Here is a 12,053-nt window from a genome sequence, read left to right as displayed (position 1 = left end):
ATAAAACTTCTAGGAATTCCAGTGCTCTTCTTAATTCTAGGACCAGATTGAAAGTTCTTATCCCCATTTGTTGTACCACCCCGGAAACAAGTGTAAGAAGGCGGTGGTGGTGGTCCTAATGGTTTCTTCATGTAACTGACTGGGTCATATTCATGGTCAGATTGAGACATCATTGCTTTCGCGTTACCTTCTTCAGAAGCATTGGCTTCAGCCAGATTGGCAGTCTTTGTAAGCTGGGCCAGAGACATAGATGCAGAAGAGTCATCAATTGCTTTTGATGTTCCCATCACTGGTTCCGTTCGACTTATAACATGTCTTGCTTGTAGGTTTGACACCACCGATAGGAATTCTTCTCACAATCACAGATACATTCTTGGGAATTAGAGCATTATCATCAGTATATTCTTCCGTCGTCTGCGCGTTGGTGATCTGCAGGTCGCAGCGGGTAGCTTTCAGCTTCTCTCTCCCCATAATCCGCTTCTTTAAGTCGCAGAGGGAGATGTGGAGCCCCTCAAAGGTGACCAGGTCATAGTTAAGTTTAGAGGAAAATCTATAATGCACACAGGACATGGTGCCGAAGGGGTGTTGTGATGCCTGACGGCAGTGCCCCAAAAAGAGTTCAGCCAAAGTCCGCAGTATACAACGAACGAATTTATCCTCTATGTAGAGGCTCTCCATTCCCCGCATACCAACCCTGCACGCTCGAGGAAGTGAGAGACCCAGATCCCGCCCACTTCCTGCTTCTAAGGCTTTTCTGGTGTCATCCCCTCAGGGCGGGGTCATTGGGAAGGTGAGTGGTGGTTGAGGCTCGGTTTCTGATTGGCGGGCTTATCTCGCTCGCCCCCTCCCACCTGTGCTTCATGAGTTGCTTTTCAGCGAACCCCTAACTTTGTTCGTTATTTACCTCTAGCCTGATAAGGTTCAGGGTCCCGGAGACTGACCGGCGCCTCGGAATTGACTCTGCTCCTAAAGCTAAGAACTTTTAGGGTGCCCGTGCTTACTTCTGGAGTTAATAATTCCTGTTCAAGGTTGAATCCTGGCTAGGCTTATGGGGTCGGGGGACGGTCTCCTCCGGACTCCTGAAACAGGGATTCATCCCTTTCCTTCATTCCCCCCTTGAGTTATTGTACCGGGCCAAATCTTGGGCCCAGGCAAGTTTCTGATCCTGGCCTATAGGATCCAGCTGCTCATATTGAGTCTGCAAGACCGTAAGCTGGACTGCAGATATGCGTTCTTGCATAAACTTAATTAACGCGTTTAGTGCACATGGTCCAGGTGTGAAGATTGCTAGGATGAGCAGAAATGGCCCGATTAAGGCTGATACTAGGGTCGTTAGCCAGGGAGATCAAGAGAACAGGGACTCATACCAATTGTGATTTTGCTCTTAAACTTGAGCTCGGTCCTCTCATTTCTTTCAGATCGTGGCTAAACTGTCCCTCACTATGCCCGAGTTATTGGCATAGCAACCACATTTTTTTCACCCCAGGCCTGGCAGAGACCCCAAAGTTGCAAAAACAAACAAAAACAACAAACAACAAGGTTCAACGCCCTTTGATGTTGTAATACGACCTCGGCTAGTGAGTCTAATGATTGCCCTAGATTTTGAGTGGGTGATTGTCATCTGTGACCCTCGGCCAAGTTCAAATTGTCTTCCTGTCAAAATTCTTCTAGGTGGTATAGCACTGGTCTGTGCGTTGCTGTACAGATGTAACTCGTGGTTGCTGTGTTACTGAAGCCTGTGACAGTGATGTGCCAATCGTGGTAATGGGCACCCATTGTGGACAGTGTTGGCTGGAGCTTCCCGACTAAATCAAGCCTGGAAGCAGGAGTGGCATCCACTTACAAAATGGCTTGCCTCTGGAAACTCTATGTACGAACAGTGCTCAGGCCGTTTGTTCATAGGGTCGCTATGAGTCATCTACGACTCGACGGCATTAAACAACAACAACAATGATGACGACCAAGAGAGAGCTACGTTGGCCTAGTGGAAGGAAGCTGTGCTACCAAGCCGAAGGTGGGTGACTGTCATCTGTGGCCCTCGGCCAGGTTCAAATTGTCTTCCTGTCAAACATTCTTCTAGGTGGTATAGCACTGGTCTGTGCGTTGCTGTACAGAGGTAACTCGTGGTTGCTGTGATGCTGAAGCCTGTGACAGTGATGTGCCAATCGTGGTAATGAGCACCCATGGTGGACAGTGTTGGCTGGAGCTTCCCGACTAAATCAAGCCTGGAAGTAGGAGCGGCATCCATTTCCAAAATGGCTTGCCTTTGGAAACTCAATGTATGAACAGTGCTCAGGCAACAGCCTGAACACGTTCATAGGGTTGCTATGTGTTGTCTATGACTCGACGGCATTAAACAACAACAACAACTAGTATACTTATGTTTAAATTATTATTTATAGCATTATTCGCAATACCAAAGAGATGGAAGCAGGTCAAGGGCCCATCAACAAGCTAATGGATAAAGAAATTGTGATACATTTACACAATATACTATAGGGAACACTGGAAACCAATGTGAAACACTACACAATACGAATAAGTCTAGAAGACATTATGCTGAGTGAAATAACTCAGTAAACAAAGGGCAAATACTGTATAGACTATAATCTAAAAACATAATGGTTATGGAGAGGATGTGGAGACAGCAGGAGTAGAGAATGAACACTAATTGATTGCTGCTGTTAGTAGTTGTCAAGTCAAGTACAATGCATAGCAATCCTATGAACAACAGATCTGAAACCTGTTTTATCTTGTGACATCCTCATCATCTCTGACATACTTGAGCCCTTTGCTGCAGTCACTGTGTAAATCCATCTCACTGAATGTCTCCCTCTCCTTTACTAACCCTATACCTTCTCTCTCTCCCTGCCCCCCACTGCACCCTTCCATCTCTCCCCTCCTGCCCTCTCTCCCCTCTCTCCCATCTCTCCCTTCTTTTCTCTTCCCTTTCTCCCCTCTCCTCTCTCCTATCTCTATTCTTTTTCTTCTCTCCCTGCCTACCTTCCTCCCTCACTTCCTCACCCTCTCCCTCTCTCTCTCACAACTGGATTCAGAAAATCAAAGGGGCCATACCCACTCAGCATTTCTTAAGCTGAAGGAACTGAAGAATAAATTCAAGCCTCAAGTTGCAATACTTAAGGAGGCTTTGGGCAGAAGATTAAATGACCCAGGATTATTTAGAGAAGACAGAAAAAAATATACAGAGTATATACCAAAATATACAGAGTATATACCAAAAGGAATTCACAGACATAGAAAAATTTCATAAAACAATGTATGAACAAGACCCTGTGAAGATGAAAGAAGATCAAGCTGCTCTGAAAGAATTGACAAAAAACAAGGCCCCAGGAATTGGCAGCATACCAACTGACATATTTAAAAAACAGATACTGCCCTGGATGTGCTAAGTGGTGCCAAGAAATCTGGAGGACAATCACCTGGCCAACTTACTGGAAGAGATCTAGCTGTATTTGTTTCCATTCCAAGAAAGGTGATGTGACAGAGTGTGGAAATTATTGAACAGTATCATTAATATCACATGCAAGCAAGATTCTGATGAAAATTATCCAAAAATGACTGGAACGGCACATAAAAAGAGAACTGCCAGAAGTATAGTCTGGGTTTACAAGAAGCTGCAGTACTAAGGGATATTATAGGCAATGTTAGATGGATCTTGGCTGAAAGTAGAGAGTACCAGCAAAATGTCTATTTGTGTTTCATTGACTATGCAAAGGCACTTGACTTTATGGATCACAACAAACTGTGGCTAACTCTGAAGACAAAAATGAGAATCCCAGAACACTTGATAGTACTTGTGCAACACCTATACTTGGACCGGGAGACAGTCATGAGAACAAAGCAAGGAAACATGGCATGGTTCAAAATTGGGAAAGGTGTAGGATGTGTCCTATCTCCATATCTTTTTATATCTATATGCCGAACAGATTATCTAGGAGCCTGGGCGGTATGAGGAGGAGTGTGACATCAGGAGTGGAGGAAGACTCATCAAAATCTGTGTTATGCAAATGACACCACCTTGTTTGCTGAAACTGAGGAGGTCCTGAAGTGCTTACTGCAGGAGGTCAAGGATTGCAACCTTAAATATGGATTTGAACTCAATATAGAGAAAACAAAGATTCTCACCACTGGGCCAATAGCATCATGACAGACGATGAAAAGGTTTTAACAACTTCAGTTTGTTTGGCTCCACAATCAACAGTCTTGGCACCAGCAGCCAGGACATTAAAAGATGAATTGCATTGGGAAAGTCTGCTATCAGAAACCTCTCCAAAGTACTGAAGAGCAAGGATGTCAGTCTGGAGACTAAGGTGCACCTGATACAGGCCATGGTCTGCGCAATCACTTGCAACGCATAAGAAAGCTGCACAATGACTAGGGATGATAGAAGAAATGGTGCTGTGGCGCTGGGGAAGAGACGGCTACGGGAACAAACAGGTTCTGGATCCTGGAGAGGGTGAAACCAGGATGCTTCTTGGAGGCAAGGATTCTGAGGCTTCATCTGGCATACTTTGGACATATTGCAAGGAGAGAACAGTCTTTGGAGAAGATGTCATGCTTGGCAGGGTGGAGGGACAGTGCAAGAGAGGAAGACCCTTGATGAGATGGATTGATTCAGTGACTGGGGTAATGGGAGTAGGTGTGTTGGAGACAAAAAGATTGGCACAAGATAGAGCAGGATATAGGGCTGTTATACATAGGATTGCTATGAGTCACAAGTGACTCAATGGCACATAACAATGACAACAACAATAACATATTAAGAGCCTCCCCTCCCTACCCTCACCATGTTTAGGATCACTTTTTCCACTAGTAGACCTTGTGTGTTAGTCCCAGGAAGATGGCTGGAGCATGGGAGCAGTGTGCTACTCGATTAGCCCCGGTAGGTGGCTTTAACTCTCTTCTTCATATGCTTGGTCTGAGCTGGAAGCTCCAGTTCCTCACACAGTGCCTTCACCAGGGCCATTTTTTCCAACTCCTTCTGCCTATAATTGTCCTGCAGAATCTGGCCTTGTTCTGGAGAGGCCTGCTGTAAATACTGAATTGGCAGCCAGCTGCATTTCTTTTCCTGGATTTTAGCACCAATCTTGCCTGTCACAATCGGGTCACAAAAAGATCAAGGTAATTATCCTGAATCTGAAAGAAGTTGCCCATCTCTAGCAGGATCTTCATGTTTCTTCCCACCATCAGTGCCCACCATATACATCAGAGCAGCTACAGGAAGGTAAAAGAATAGAAAGCTGTCTTGTACTTGACCACGGATTTGTACCTCTTTTCAATGAATCTGCTAAGATCCATCCACCCTGCCCTGGGGTTCAGTGACGAGGTCCAAGGTCTGTCCAATCTCAGTCTGATAGGAACTCTGCGGGAAGAGCTCCATCGAGTTCAGATAATAGGGTTGCTCCCAGCAGTAGAGTTTCAGCAGGTGGGCAGAAGCCAGGCATAGGTTTGGATGCCATCAGTGACACCATGCTGCTGGAATTGTGTATCTACTGATACTGAAGACCCTCTTCCTTTCCAAGCAATATGCCCTTCTGCAAGGATTAGCCTCTCCTAGAAGCACGGCCAAGTATGTAACACAATGCTTTGTCATCTTTGCCTCCAAGGAGCACTCTGGCTACACCTTTCTCAAGATATATCTATGTTTGGTCTTTGTTTTTCCACGAAATATTCAGTACTTTTCTCCAACACCACAGCTCAAAGGCTCCAATTATTCTCCTGTCATCTTTCTTCACTGTCCAGCTCTCAGATGTATGTTGTTGTTGTTATGTGCCATCAAGTTGCCTGCAACTCATAGTGACCCTATGTACAACAGTCCTAAACCCTGCTCTATCCTGTGTCAACCTTAGTGTCTCTGACACACCTACCCCCATTACCCCAGTCATTGAATCAATCCATCTCATCAAAGGTCTTCCTCTCCTGCACTGTCCCTCCCCCCTCCCAAGCATGATGTCCCTCTCCAACGACTGATCCCGCCTTGTAACATGTCCAAAGTATGTCAGATGAAGCTTCAGAATCCTTGCCTCCCAGGAGCAGCCTGATTTCACCCTCTCTAAGATGAACCTGGTCCTTCTCTTAGCAGTCCATGGTATATTCAATGCTCTTCTCCAACACCACAGCTTAAAAGCATCAACTCTCCTTCTATCATCCCTAGTCACCATTCAGCTCTTGGACACAGAGCAAGTGATTGCAAAGACCAGTATCAGGCATGCCTTAGCCTCTAGACTGTCATCATTGCTCATCAGTACTTTGAAGAGGTCACTGACAGCAGACTTTCCCAATGCAACATGTCTTTTAATATCCTGGCTGCTGGTGCCAAGACTGTTGATTGTGGAACCAAGCAAATGAAAGCTGTTTACAATCTCAGTCTCTTCACTATCCATCACAATACTGCCAATTAGCCCAAAGGTAAGTATCTGTTTTCTTGATATTGAGCTTCAATCCATATTGAAGGCTGCATTTTATTTGGTTTTTGTTTCTTTGTTTTTTCCTTTGATTTTCCTTACTTATTGTCCAACTTTCACATGCATATGAAGTAAAAGAAACTCCTGTGACTTGGGTCAGTTACTTCTTAGTCTTAAATTGACATCCTTGCTCTTTGTCACTTTATTTTCTTTTTCTACTAGGTTATTTCACAGCTGATATTGAGCTCTCCAGCAGTTCTTTCTACAGATTTAATCAATCTGATTCCTATGCATACCATCAGGTGAAAATCAGGTGTATAACCTATGTTTATGTTTCTTATAAAATGTATTTGCAGTGAATAAGTCATTGATTGTGCAAAATTCAATCAGTCTATCTCCATCTTCATTTCTGTCACCAAGTCCATGTTTTCCAACTACTGATCCTTCTTCTCGGTTCCCAATTTTTTGCATTCCAGTCACCATTATTATTAATGCATCTTGATTGCATGTTCGATCTATCTCTGACTGTAAAAGTTGGTAGAAGTCTTCTATTTCCTCTTCTTTGGATCTAGTTGTTGGTGCATATATCTGAATGATAGTAGAATTCACTGAACTTTCTGTATGCATATGGATATTATCCTATCACTCATGATATTGTATTTCAAGACAGATCTAGAAATTACTTTTTTAGCTATGAAAGCAACATAATTTTTCCTCATTCTTTCATCTCTGAAGTAATAGATCATATGATCGTCTGACTCAAAATGCCCCATGCCAGTCCATCTCATCCTCGCAATACCTAGTATGTCAATATTTATGCATTCCATTTCTTCCTTAACAATATCTAATTTTCCTACATTCATGGTCCTCACATTCCATGTTCCAATCATTAGTGTCTGCTTACAACTGTTTCTCTTCCTTTCTATTTCCTTATTTGAAAGCTCTACCTCAGCTGCCCTCTCTGTTAGTCTACATATGTCCTATTGTACATAGGGTTTTCAGAGGCCTGCTATTTTGGAAGTAGATGGCCAGTCCTTCTTCTTAGTCTATCTTAATCTGAATGCTCAGATTTAGAGAGTATCTGACAGACAAACATTTTACATAAAAAGCAGATGAAAGATAATTGTGGAATTAATCATTAGTTTCAGTGTTGCCCCTGCCCTTGATACAAGTGTCTTGTCTCACTTATTTCCCTGCCCCACCATCCACCAGCAACTCCATTCACTCCCACCCACTCCCTTCAACACTATCTCCCACTGTCCAGCCCTTGATCTGATAGCTTATATCTCAAGCTTTATGGGCTTCTGTGATTCTAAACACTTCAGCTGCTGACAATTTCTTATGCTATGGCCAGTGTCTCTTTAGTGGTAATGTTACTTGTTATGCATCAGAGCTGGACAATGACTAGGGATGATAGAAGGAGAATTGATGCCTTTCAGCTGTGGTGCTGGAGAAGAGTATTGAATGGACTGCTAAGAAAATGAACAGGTTCATCCTAGAGAGGGTTAAACCAGGCTGCTCCTTGGAGGCAAGGGTTCTGAGGCTCTGTCTGACATACTCTGGACATGTTGCAAGGAGGGACCAGTCCTTGGAGAGGAATGTCATGCTTGGGAGGATGGAGGGACAGCGCAGGAGAGGAAGACCCTCTATGAGGTGGTTTGATTCAGTGACTGGAGTAGTGGGGGTGGGTGTATCAGAGATTGAGGCTTGGACAGGACAGAGCAGGGTTTAGAGCTGTTGTACACAAGGTTGCTATGAGTCACAGGTGACTCAATAGCACATAACAACAATGACAACAACAACTAGTTTATTTACAAAATTTTAATACAAATTTCAACAAATTATTTCCATTTCCTTCACCCCACCCCCCATCAAATTGTACAACCCAATGATTAATCCCTGCTTCCCCATGTACATCCACATCCCTCTGCTTCCAGCCTCTCCCACTCCTCCTGGATCCTTATACTCATTCTCCAATAATGGTTTTATACAATATTTATCCTTGTGGGCCTGAGTTAGTTCTCTCAGCATAATGCTTTCCAGTCCCTCTCAAGTTAGGTAATAATTTACAAAGTTATTGCTCCTGTATGCTGCATGGTATTCCATTGTGTGAATGTACCATAATTTCTCAATCCATTTGTTTGTGGTTGGACATTTGGGTTGTTTCCATGTTCTTGTGATGGTGAATAATGCTGCTATGATTACTGGTGACAAACCTCAGTTTGTGCCTCAGTTCTCATATTCTCAGGGTATATTCCAAGTAGTGGAATAGCTGAGTCATATGGAATTTCTGTGTTCAGCTTTTTAAGGAAGCACCAAACTACTCCCGTAACCCAATTACAAAATGGGCAAAAGACATGGAAAGAATTTTCACAAAGGAAGATATTAGAATGGCAAACAGACATATCAAGAAATGCTCCAAATCACTGACAATAAGAGAGATGCAAATCAAAATCACAATGAAGTACCATCTCACTCCAGTAACCATGGCAAGTTTAACAGGGCAGCAAGTAATAGATGTTGAAGAGGATGTAGTGAGAAAGGAACTCTTATAAATTGTTGGTGGGATTGTAAAATGGTGCAAGGCTGCAGTTTTTACCTTCTGCAGCAAGCACTTCAGGTCCTCCTCAGTTTCAGCAAGCAGGGTTGTAAAATACCATGGCCTTAATCAGAAACAGCTTAGCTTTTTAACTGATATCTTTACTCTTTACTAATTTGGAGATCCCTGATTGTAGCCTTGCCCAAGGCAATGTCTCCTGACCTCCTGATTTCTCTGTCTAAGGGATTGTGAAACCAAGTAAGATAAATTATTAACAACTTCAATCTTTTCCCCATCTATCATGATGTTGCCTACCAGTCCAATAGAGAAGATTTTTGTCTCTTCCATGTTAAGAGGCAGTCCATATTGAAGGCTGTAATCTTTGATCTGCAGCAAGCATTGTCAAGTCCTCCTCACTTTCAGCAAGCAAGGTTTTGTCATCTGTATACCATGGGTTGCTGATAAGTTTGATCCTGAAGCCACATTCTTCTTCATAGAGTTCAGTTCCTCAATGATTTGCTCAGTATATAGAGCTTCAATAGATATGAAGAAAGACTATGACCCCACCACTCACTTTTCCGATCTTAAACCTTTGCTTTGATCAGACAACAGCTAGATATGAATTTCTTATGAGCATAATTAAGAGTTCTGGGTTTCCCATTTTTCTCAATGTTAGCCAAAGTTTGTTATGATCCACACAATCAATTGTCTTTGCATAGTCAATAAAACACAAATAGATGTTCTTCTGGTATTGTCTGCTTTCAGCAAAAGTCCATTTGACATCAGTAATGATATCCGTAGTGCCAAAGCCACTTCTAAGCTCAGCTTGAACATGAGGCAGACCTTTTGTAAATGTACTGTTCTAGCCGATTTTGGATAATCTGAAGCAATATTTTCTTGCATATGACATTAATGATGTTTTTGGTATGTGCCATCAAGTCAGTCATAGAAACCTAATGTCAGTTTCACTGACTACGGCACACCTCCCCCATTACTGAAGTCACTTTGTCAATCCATCTCATACGAGGTCTTCCTCTCCTATGATGTCCCTGCACCTTTCCAAGCATGATGTCTTTTTCCAAGGACTGGTTCCTCCTGGCCATGTGCCCAAAGTATGAGAATGAGACAGAGCCTACAAGGAGAAACTTGATTTCACCTTCTCCAAGATAGACCTATTTGTTCTGTTGGCAGCCCATGGTATGTTTAATACTCTTCTCCAGCACCACAACTGAAATACATCAATTCTTCTTCTACCATCCTTAGTCATTGTCCAGCTTTCTAATGTATAGCAAGTAATTTTGAAGACCATCACTTGGGTCAGATGCACCTTAGTTCCTAGACTGACATCATTATTCTTCAGCACCTTGGAGAGGTCCCTAATAGTAGATATTTTGTTAAAATTTCCACACTTTGTTGGACCATGTTTCTTTGGAATGGGAAAAATATGGATCTTTTCCAATCAGCTGGTCAAGTAGCTATAAATGAACAATTGTACAATATGTGCACTGCATTTAAAAATTTGGAACAGGACATGCATAGCTGATTGAATGTCAAAAGGAGGGTGAGAAGAGAGAGGCGAAGAATGAGAGACAGAGCGAAAGGGAGAGAAAGGGAGAATGGAAGGAAGAGGGCAAGGACAAGGGCAAAGTGGGGGAGAGAGAGAGAAAGAATGAATAAGGAATGGCTTACCCACAGATAGAAACAATAGCAGAGGATTTACAGGCAGGAGCAGAGATTAGCAAATTGATGGATAAGGTAAAGAGGAAGGGAGATTCACTGACGTTTCAATAGGATGTTGTAAAAACCATTACTGTAAAATGAGTATGAGGATGGGGGGATGTGGAAATAGAGGGGTGAGGATGGGTGGGGGGATAGGGTGTTAATCAATTTGATGGGTGAGTAAAGTGAAGGAAATAAGAAGAATGTTTTGTGAAAAACAATATATTCAAACTTTGTAAATAAATCAGAATAAAATTTTTAAAAAATAGGACGTTGTAAATAATGACACTATACAGTTGTAATCATTGTGATAAAATTAAATGTAAATGAGTGACTAAGTGAAAACCAATGAAAAATATGAAAAACGGAAACAAAAAGCCCTATGGAGCACAGTTCTACTGTGACTCACATGAGATTGGCAAGGGTAGAATTGGCTTATGAGTAATTGCTACCAGGTAGAGACTGAAAGCTATGAAGTGAGTCTCTGATACAGTCACTGTGGGCTGGTCACAAGAGCCCAGGCAGCCTTAGTGACATAAGAAAGCACCAGAGAATTCGGTATCCCTTGCCATCAAATATGTCCTTAAACCATATAAATGTGCACTTGACTCCACCACATTCCAGTGTCTGAGTGTCTCTTTTTTCCTGACCCATGAGCTCATGGAGGTCTTGACCTTGCTATGTGAGTCCTTGAAAATTCTCCAATGCCAATGTTCTTGGGTTTGTGCCAGAAAGCAAACTCACTGCAGCAAAATGTGTAAACAACATCATTTTCTTCAAAGAGCAAAATATCAGGGATAAGGTAGACCTAGAAAAGTAATTTTCTCTGGGAAGAGTTCAAGGAGATTGGAGGCTAGCTGTGGTGATGAGCTAAGCTGTAATTGTGTCAGTCTAATATTACTCTCTGGTGCTACAAAAGGCTGAAAGCAGAAGAGAGTTCAGGAAACAACCTCTTTTAAAAAGATTAAGCATGGATAATGGTTTTATTTTGTCTGAATCAAATAGGAAATCACATACTAACCCCTTTCAATCACTCTGTGCTGTCATTATCCCACACCATCAACGCTACTTGTAACCTGTAACAGTAACAAGAAGACCTCCATGATGGCATTTATTTCAGGGAAATGGATTTATCAGGTGTTTGTGTGACCTCAGAGAGAAAAACATTTGCAAGCTGCGAAGTGTCCACAGAAGCCATTCATTCCTTTTAGTGGCTGAGATTGGGAGTGAAATTGATATGTTGTTTCTGGAATTAGATTTCCTTCTGATAATAGATAAGTGGGGAGAATTCTAATACCCCTCTTTCCAACTTCTGTCTCTCCATCTACTGCTCCATTCTATCAATTTCTGCCATGATCATTGTCTGTTTA

The 12,053-nt window shown here is 42.5% G+C and overlaps 2 pseudogenes; both read right to left on the bottom strand.

Moving 5' to 3' along the window:
• LOC102843449 overlaps window positions 1-570 on the bottom strand; it is a 4,976-nt pseudogene extending 4,406 nt beyond the window's left edge.
• Window positions 571-4,830: 4,260 nt separating this feature from the next.
• Window positions 4,831-5,464, bottom strand: LOC102843036 (annotated as a pseudogene).
• Window positions 5,465-12,053: the final 6,589 nt, after the last annotated feature.

Source organism: Elephantulus edwardii, unplaced genomic scaffold, assembly GCF_000299155.1.
Source record: "Elephantulus edwardii isolate Elephantulus edwardi_28Jun2011 unplaced genomic scaffold, EleEdw1.0 scaffold00150, whole genome shotgun sequence".
Lineage (NCBI taxonomy): Eukaryota > Metazoa > Chordata > Mammalia > Macroscelidea > Macroscelididae > Elephantulus > Elephantulus edwardii.
Note: the sequence above shows the minus strand (reverse complement) of the source record. Positions and strands in the feature narration are given on the sequence as shown.